Below are 9386 nucleotides of genomic sequence, written 5' to 3'. Positions count from 1 at the left end.
ATTCTGATAATAGGAGGCAGGGTCACCCGAAGGCTCTGAGAAGCAGTGCGGGTGAAGTTCATGGGAAGGGTGGTGTGCTGATTGGATACCGCCTAAGTGTCTGGTGACAGGTATGGACTGCTGTTTGCTGTAGAGAGAACAAATGGATGGGGGAAAGCAAGGGTAAGCTGGTTAATAGCCATCTCCACGGTCTGGTTACTGGTCTGAGTACAGATGTGCAGGGAATGGTAGCTATTGTTTCTTCTTTGTTGTCTAAATCTCACACAAATTCCTTTTGGCTACTCAAACTCAATCATCGTAGAAAGGGAGAGGATTCGGGAAACAATTTCAACAGAACCAAGTCAACAGCCAGCACAAATCTGCGCTTCTGGCAGCCTGGCTTTCTAGGGCACTCTTTTCTGGTCTCACTGAGGCTAGGACAGTGGGCCATGAAAGTGTCGGCAGGGCATCTCCTGAGAGCAGATGTATAGTGGGGCTGCCTCAGTAGACTGACTGTGGACCTGGTGACCACATGAGGGAATGGAGCTTAGAGCACCCAGTGTGAGACTGGGAAGCAGGCCCTGGGCTATGTTATCAGTTGCTCCCGGCAACAGCAGAAGTAATTGTCTTGGGACGAAATCTTTGACAATTCAGTTTGCAGATTGAGCAATCATTTCATAATTATAGGTCACTGTGCTCATTGGAAAGCAAGCCGTTAACTGTAGGCCCGTCTGAAAAGTAACAAACTTAGACTAAACACAGACTAAGTTCTTGGGACTGTTAGTGGAATTAGCCATCCTAAACTGGATTCTTTTTTGCTTATTTGTTTTGTTTTGTTTTGTTTTGAGACAGGGTCTCTCTAATCCTGCCTGTCCTAGAATTTGCTATGTAGTGCAGGCTGACTTCTAACTCACAGATGTCTTCTTGCCTCTGCTTCCAAGTGCTAGGATTAAAGGCATGGGCCACCGTGGCCTAAAATATATTCTTGATTGCTAATGGAATGATAAAGATATTTAGGACAGGCAACAATGGTTGTATACACAAAGGTCAATAAGAATCTACCAAACCAACCAATCAAATAACAGCTACTGAGTTCCCCACCTGCCGAGACCAGGAATGAGTAAGTGGGGTTGTAAGAGAGAGACAGGCAGATAGACATACATACATACATACATACATACATACATACATACATACAGACACACACAGAGAGAGAGAGAGAGAGAGAGAGAGAGAGAGAGAGAGAGATTTCTTGAAATGTAAAGTACAATTGTTAAAAAATATAAAATTCAATGCATGGAATTAATATTTTTTAAAATTAGCACATACATACATATGTATGTATATATTAGTGGGTTTCATTGTGACATATATATATATATATATATATATATATATATATATATATATATATATTCCCTTCTTCTTCCTAACTACACCTCCTTCTGTTTTTGTCTCTTGTGTTTCTTTTTGGCAATCCAATAGTTTACAGTGAGACGCTTACACAGCATGGGTGGAAGGGTATCTGCAGGCAGCTTCCCAGCGACTACACCACTGAAGCAAACATCTCTGCCTCCACCAGTGATTAACAGCATGTAGACAGACAGACCTCGGGTCCTCTGTCCATGATGGGCTGCCGATGGCCCATGCTCAGGCAATGATAGGAGCTGTCAGCTCATTAGTGCGATGGCCATCGAAGCCCAGAAGATAGCTCTGCACAAGTCTGCCCACCCTCTGTCTCCTACCTCCCTACTACCCCTTCGTCTGCAACGTTCCTCGAGGAATATAGATATCCGATTTATGACCGAGCACCCAATGGTCACCATTCTCAGCACTTGGACCAGTTTTGAGTCTCTGGAGTAACCGTTGTACTGCAAACAGAAAGCTAGCCTCTGAGTACAAATGTAAGTAAAGGCAGTTTGAAAACACGCTCATTTAGCAAAACAGTATTAGTAGGTTCCCCACCAGGACTAACTGGTGAAGAAGAAACTCCAAGTAAGAGGATTGATAATATACAGGACTTCCTAATTGATATGCTTAGGAGACATTACGTCACACAGAGTAGAACTTAGCCAAGGCAGTGCTGCCTCCAAACTCCTCAAACATAAGTAGTGTGCTAACCAGGCCTGTGAGACAAGGACACTTATGATGCCGGGATGTAAATATTTATTCACCGATACTGACCAGCCATTAGGCTCCATCCCCATGACAGAGGAGACCACCTTTCCTTACTCTTACTTCTCTAGCAGAGAACTTGCCTTGGGAGCAGCTCAGGGTGACAACCATTGCTAAGTCCTGGCTACCATAAAGGCCCCCGTTCTCATTTAAGCAAAACATAATTCTGCCAGGTGGGTAAGATGTCCCCAGGTAACAACTATTTGAAAAAAGAACACCATTGGTGTATTAAAAAAAGCTATAGTTGCTGTGTAAATTTCCCATCTGCACAAGTGGCCAGACTTGCAGTATACTGTGTTTCTTTAGACTGCTGAAAGTGTTAACCCGGGGGCAGGTGTTAATCCCACCCGGCAAGAATAAGACGCCTGCCCCAATTTGTGAGCCAAAATTGTACGATGGTGAAACCTGTTTTCAGCCTGCTCCTCTCTGGGCATTAGCCTGTCAGGTAAGTGCTATTATTAAAGAACTTTTCCTTTATTTTTCCTGAGTGTGTGGAGTGAATTCTTAAGGGGGCACATTTCTGATATATTATAACCTCCCTAGCTGTGGTCTCTTGACCAGGTTTACAGTACCAGTTAGAAATTTTCTCCTTCAGAGCAGGCCTCACATCCAATCAGAAAGCAATCGGCTAATCCCATAACAGCCATGCCATTTTGTGGGCCATGTCTTGTCTGGCCACTGTAGCTCACAGGATTCAGCACTGAGCAAGACTGCCAATGACTTTCTTCTTAAATGGAATGCATTGCACCCTGGGGCACCTAGAAGCTATCTAGCTGCCAAGGGGCAGCTTCTAGTTCAGTTCCGGTTTGATTTTTATGTCCTAAAACTGCAACATGGGGTGCCTACAGCAACAGGGTTTTACCATCTAGTTCTAGTGGGCAACCAATGGCAAGGGCTTCCGGAGTCTCCTGGATTAACAGGGGAGGTGGTCTACCCCAGCACTGGGAATTTAATCATTTTTATATGCATGAGTGTTTTGCTTGCACATGTGTATGTCTGCTATACATACATGCCTGATGCCTGCAGAGGTCTGAAGAGGGTGTCGGATCCCCTAGAGTTTTTGGTGGTTGTGAGCCACTATGGGTGTTGGGCATTACCTGGGACCTGTGAAAGAACAACAGGGTTCTAACTGCTGAGCCATCTCTCTGGCTCCCGGTACTGAAGAGTTTGTTTTTGTTTTAAATTACAATTGCTTTCTGTGGCAACTTTATTCATTCGTGCAGCAGACTTCTGCTCAAATGCCCTTTTTCCTCCTTTAAATTTTATTTATTTATTTTTGTAAAGTGTTAATTTATTTATAAGAGTACCCTATTTGCATGACAGAAGAGGTCATCAGATCCCATTACAGATGGCTGTGAGCCACCATGTGGTTGCTGGGAATTGAACTCAGGACCTCTGGAAGAGCAGTCAGTGCTCTTAACCACTGAGCCATCTCTCCATCCCCTAAATTTTATTTTATTTTTAAATTAGCTTACAAAGTAGCAAGTTTTGTAATAGATTCTCAGGCTCCTTGCTGGGGAAACAATTCTCCCTCTCTGGGTTGTCCTAATTGCTTGGTGCTCTTCATCCAGGGGTGGGGCCCATGAACTATCTCCTACCCATGTTGGCGTGTCAACCGTCATTGCCGTTGTTTGGGCCTAGTTTAGGTAGCTCTATGGATTTCCCTGCCATGTCTGCCATGTTATCTGAGCTGTAGGTAGAGGGTTTGTGTTGTTGAGGTATCACTTGGGCCTGGGACCTCATGGTCACCTGTTGTCTGCATTTCAGCCAGTTGTGACCTCCTGCAATGCTCTCTGCTGTAGAAAGAAGCCTCTTTGATGAGGGACGACAGCCACCTTTATCTGTGGGTGTTCGTGACGATGGCCATCCTGCCTGAGGGGAACTGGCACCTCAGAGTAGTTTTTCTTTGTATTTCTCCGATGCCTACTGTCAGTTCGCTTTCTATTGCTGTGATGAGTGCCATAACCGAAAGCAACTTTGGAAGGGAAATGTTTACTTAACGTTAGACTTTAGAGTTCATCATAGAGGAGGTCAAGGCAGAACCTAAGGCAGGACTTGGAAGTGGGAGCTGAAGCAGAACTGTGGAGGAAGGCTGCTTACAGGCTTGCTCTCTGGTCGATTTTTACATCACCCGGGACCACCTGTGCACGGGTGGCACTGCCTACTGTGGGCCAAGTCCTCCCCATCAATCATTAATCCAAAGATGCTCCACAGTCTGATGGGGGCATTTTCTCCATTGAGATTCCCTCATCCCTGGTGATTTTAATTTTTGTCAAGTTGACAAAAATTACCCAGCTCAGCTAAGTACATCATGTGTTTTTTACTTTAAAAAATACATTTATTGCTGGGTGGTGGTGGTGGTGGTTGATGCCTTAAATCCCAGCACTCAGCAGGGCAAGGCAGGCAGATCTCTTGAGTTAAAGACCAGCCTGGTTCACAAAGCAAGTTCTAGGCCAGCCAGGGCTACATGAAGAAACTCTTTGAAAAACCAAAAAATATATTTTTTTCTTTTTAAAATGTATGTGTGGGTTTGTGCCCGTGAATGAAGTGCCTGTGGCACACAGAAGAAGGCACCAGACTCCCGGGAGTAAGAGTTAGAGGCAGCTACGAGCTGCCTGATGTAGGTGCTGGGAACTTATCTTGAGTCCCTTGGGAACTAGGCAGGAAGCACCCTTAACCGCTGAGCCATCTGTCCAGTCAGGAACTCGCAGGCGGCTCTGACTGACCTGAAACTTTATGCACACCAGGCTGGCCTCTAATTCACAGAGATCTGTCTGTGTCTGTTGATGCTAAAATTTAAGGCATCTGACACATCTCGCCTGGTCTGGCTTCCTAATGGAGACACGTGAAAGTGTAATGTCCCTCTTGGGGACCTAGAGTGACAGATAAGCCATTTAGACGACTGCTGAACAAGTACATTTTCCCTTAGTGTTGCTTTCTTGAGCATAAAATGGGAACATTAATTTTTATATAGGAGAGTTGTTGTGTGGATAAAGTAAGAGAGCTGTAAAGCTCTTATAGACCGCAGTGAACCATAAACAAGAAAAATTTAGTTCATGATTCGTAACAGTGAGAACAAACCCTTCTTTGTGACATGCTTGGATAAAATTATTCACGTAGGAATATGAAGGGAACACTTCTTTATGGGTCTGCGTTTTCTGCGTTTAGTAGCAGTTAGCGTCGGTGGTAGACACCTGTTCAGACGCACACACTGTGGAATTGGGAGCTAACATCCTGGTACTGCTAGAAAAGCAAGTGGTCATTGATCTTTGATTTCCATGTTTGAGGCCCAGGAACCTGGGCATGGTTTAGTGGCTCAGGGGAAGACCCGTCAGCCTGTACCCGATGGAGGAACTTGCTTCTCTGACTGTCTCTCCAGCAAGATTTTCTTTCGCATTTCACTAAGTATTCACAGTACACCTGTATAACTGACTTTCCTTTTCAAGATTTTCCAAGGACAGCAGGAAACAGCATTTTGAGTTCAAATGTTTATAATATAACATTTAATATATATATAAATTTTGATGTTTATATTAAAATTATATATTTATGTATCTATAAAATTACATATAATATTTGAAATATTTATACAAATATTTTATACTTATATACATATATAAGTATGTATATAAATATATATTTAAATATGTCTATTCCAAAACCAAAACCAACCAACCAAACCAACCATCCAAAACAAAACAAAACAAACCGCCCACCAACTAACCAAACAAAAAACCTGACCAAATTCAAAACAAAAGGAGCAGTGAACGGCCCTGGCTGTGAGGCAGACTTTGCTGTGTCAGGTTGCTGGGTAATCCCACCCAGAGTTACTGCAGATCTTGCCCTTCACATGCAGTCATTTTACCTTCTTCTTTGAACTCTGGCTTCACTGATACTTAGGGCTCTTTAAATTATGTTATAATATCCCTGAATTGTTAACACCATGGAACTTACCAGAAGAAAGTTATATCTCTATCCCTAGATATTAAATATTTTTAATTGCTTACTGATATACTATTGGGTTCCTTAATGCCAGTGGAAGCTTTTCCCACATCAGAAGATCCAACACAAAGATACATCAGGCAATTGACTCTTTCTCATGGGGGGGGGTCTCTTTTAAAGCTTTGTTAGGAAGTTACATCAAACTGTAGGTTTGCACTTCTGTTATTGTTGTCTTTTAAGATTTTCTGAGAGTTCTGGCTGTCCTGGAAATAGCGCTGACCTCAAACTCACAGAGAGTCCCCTGCCTCTGCCTCCTGAGTGCTGGGATGACAGGCGTGTGCCACCACCGCTCATCAGGAGTTCACGTTTTGAGCATCACCCATATTTTCTGTTTCTCCTCCCTTTTGCACTGTCCTCAGTGTGGACACACACCTCCAGGATGTGTGTGCTTGTAACACTGAATCACACTATCCAGTAATCACTCTGCCTTTTAATTGGTTGCCAAATTTCTCTAAAAGCATTCTGTATGTAGATTTTTTTCATAATATCTAGCACAGGTATAGGAGACCATCGGAAACAAATGCATGCACAATGCATTACAATGTTGGCTGATACTCACAGCTACATTGAAAAGGTTTTGAATACATTCATCTAGTGTATGTGTGTGTAAATGTGCCACAGCTCACACGTGGAGGTCAGAGGAATACTTGTGGGAGTTAGCTGCTTTTCTCCTTCCGCTGTGTGGGGCCCAGGGCTTGACTTCATGTCATCAGGCTTGTCCCCAAATGGCCTTACCTGCCACGCCATTGCCTTATACTGGAATTTTAGGTCGTGGAGGAAAGTATGTTTGTGCTCTTTTTTAAAAAATAATAACCTAAAATTCTCATCCTTGCTTTGATCTAGACATTTCATATGAAATGTTTTGTCATAGTGAAAGAGCGCTGGTGTTTTTCCCATAGAAATTCTCGAAATTACTTCTGAAAACAAGCACTCACCATTCTTCAAAAAGTGACACTGTGGGAACAAACGCACTGCAACAGTCCCTAGAAGTAATTAAAAACATGGTTATTGGTGTCCTGTCAATCTGGGAAGAGCGTAGCAACAGTGCTTTAAAGGTCTGACCTGGAAGCTGTGAGTCTGTGATTTCACTTGGTGCTTGTATCAACACAACGAAAGGAACAGTACTACTCAAGGACAGTCGGGGAGAGGATGGAAGGGTGTCACTAGAATTCACGGTCGAATTAGTGATTGGCAGGGAATAAAATGCAGTTCATTGTTGCCAGGAGGAAAAAAATTAGACTACTCTGTAAGTTTCAAACCTAGGAAAACAGCTAAGGTACCCGTTTAACCTATTAAAGCAGACATGGGGTCCAGGGTCTCCCAGCACCCCTTAGTCCCTAACTATTACTGGTACGGCTGGCATACCTCACCCCCTACTCTCTATTCCAGGGGACTGGGCTGCTTCTCCCTATATAATCCAGACATTTTGGGTACTCGCCCCTTTGTACCTTTGGCCTCCTGGCTGCTACACTTGTTTCCCTCTCTCCCCTCTCCCTTCACTCACCTTCCCCACATGACCCAGGTCACCCTGGTCATGTCCACTCTGGCCTCTCCCAGATGTCTCTGCCTCTGACTGTGCTCTCCTATGTGTCTGCAATAACCTTTCTCCTCTACTGTACCTAGGAGCAGTCCTGTCCTGTCCTGCCCTTTTTATTTTGTTCACCCCCTAACCTGTAATTGGGATTTAAAGATGAATATGTTATCTTGGAGAGAGAAGATTTAACTTAAGGGACTGAAAAACCTAAAATAAGTCAGCACCAGTAATAGGATATGTTCAGGAGAAAGTATGATGTTAAAGGGCAAAGTGTCAGAATATGTGTAAGAGTTGGGCTCAGAGTAGAGTATGGCACCTTGGAGAGCCATATTTTTGTATGACTTTCTTTGAAGAAGAGCAAGGGAGGGAGAGAGACAGAGAAGAAAGGAAGAGAGAGCGGGAGCTGGAAGAGAAGGAGAAAGGAGGAGGAGAAGGGATAGGATAGGAAAGGATAGGAAAGGAAAGGAACGGAACTAAAGGTTACTTTCTTACTGTTACAGAGTGGGGGTTCCAGGCGGGGCCTGGTGGTGAATGCCTATAATCCCAAGTACCTGGATGCTTGGTGGGATGATGGTGAATTCAGAGCCAGGCAACAAGCAAGAAAACCTTTGCTCGTTTAATAACTTTCATCAAGTTTGTTCTTTGACCGTTTGTACATGTATAAAATGTATTCTGTTTATTTCGAATGCTATCCTCCCTACCCTTTCTCTCACTCTTCTCTTACTTCCTGCCTCCGTGTTACCAGTCTGCTTTTCACCCTGTGAGGTTCCCACCTCAGGTCTTTCTTACCCCCTCACCCCCGAGTTTAACAAGGATTGTCTGTGCGAGCCTGGGCTTAGCATTATTCAGTGTGTGTGTGTGTGGGGTGGGTGTGTGTGGGTGGGTGTGTGTGTGTGTGTGTGTGTGTGTGTGTGTGTGTGTGAGGTGTGTGTGTGTGTGTGTGTGTGTGTGTGTGTGTGTGTGTGTGTGTGTGTGTGTGTGTGTGTGTATGTGTATGTGTATGTGTATGTGTATGTGTATGTGTATGTGTATGTGTGCATATGTGGTGTGTGTGCATGCTGTGTGTATGTGGTGTGTGTGTGTGTGTGTGTGCATGGTGTGTGTGTATGTGGTGTGTATGTGTATGTGTGTGTGTGTGTGATATGTGTGTATATATGTATATATGTGTGTATGTGTATGTGTGGTGTGTGTGTGTGTGTGTGTGTGGTGTGTGTATGTGTGTGTGTATATATGTATATGTGTGTATGTGTGTGTGTATGTGTGTGCATGTGAGTATGTGTATGTGTGTGTGTGGTGTGTGTGCATGTGTATGTGTATATATGTATATGTGTGTATGTGTGCGTGTGTGTGTGTGTGTGTGTGTGTGTGTGTGTGTGTTGTCCCTGAACATGCCACAGCTGACTGGGAACTGAACTATGAGAGACAAGAAAGGAAAACTCAAATCAGTGCTGTTTCACACTTCTGGAGTCTGACACCATGCAGTTTTTTGTAAGCATGATCAAATACAGTACAGCTTGGAAAAAGGTTTCCTGGTGTAATATAATTCCTGGTACACAAAAAGGCACAATTGTATCAAAACTCACTGAAAGTACACATCATTCCTTTTAAGAAGATGGGCTCTAAAGAGAGGGCCTAGGCTCTTGTGTGTCTCTGCCTGAGATGGGATGGAGGTCAGAGGGCATGTGATGGCTCCCCT

The sequence above is a fragment of the Rattus rattus genome, chromosome 7, assembly GCF_011064425.1.
Source record: "Rattus rattus isolate New Zealand chromosome 7, Rrattus_CSIRO_v1, whole genome shotgun sequence".
Taxonomy (NCBI): domain Eukaryota; kingdom Metazoa; phylum Chordata; class Mammalia; order Rodentia; family Muridae; genus Rattus; species Rattus rattus.
Note: the sequence above shows the minus strand (reverse complement) of the source record.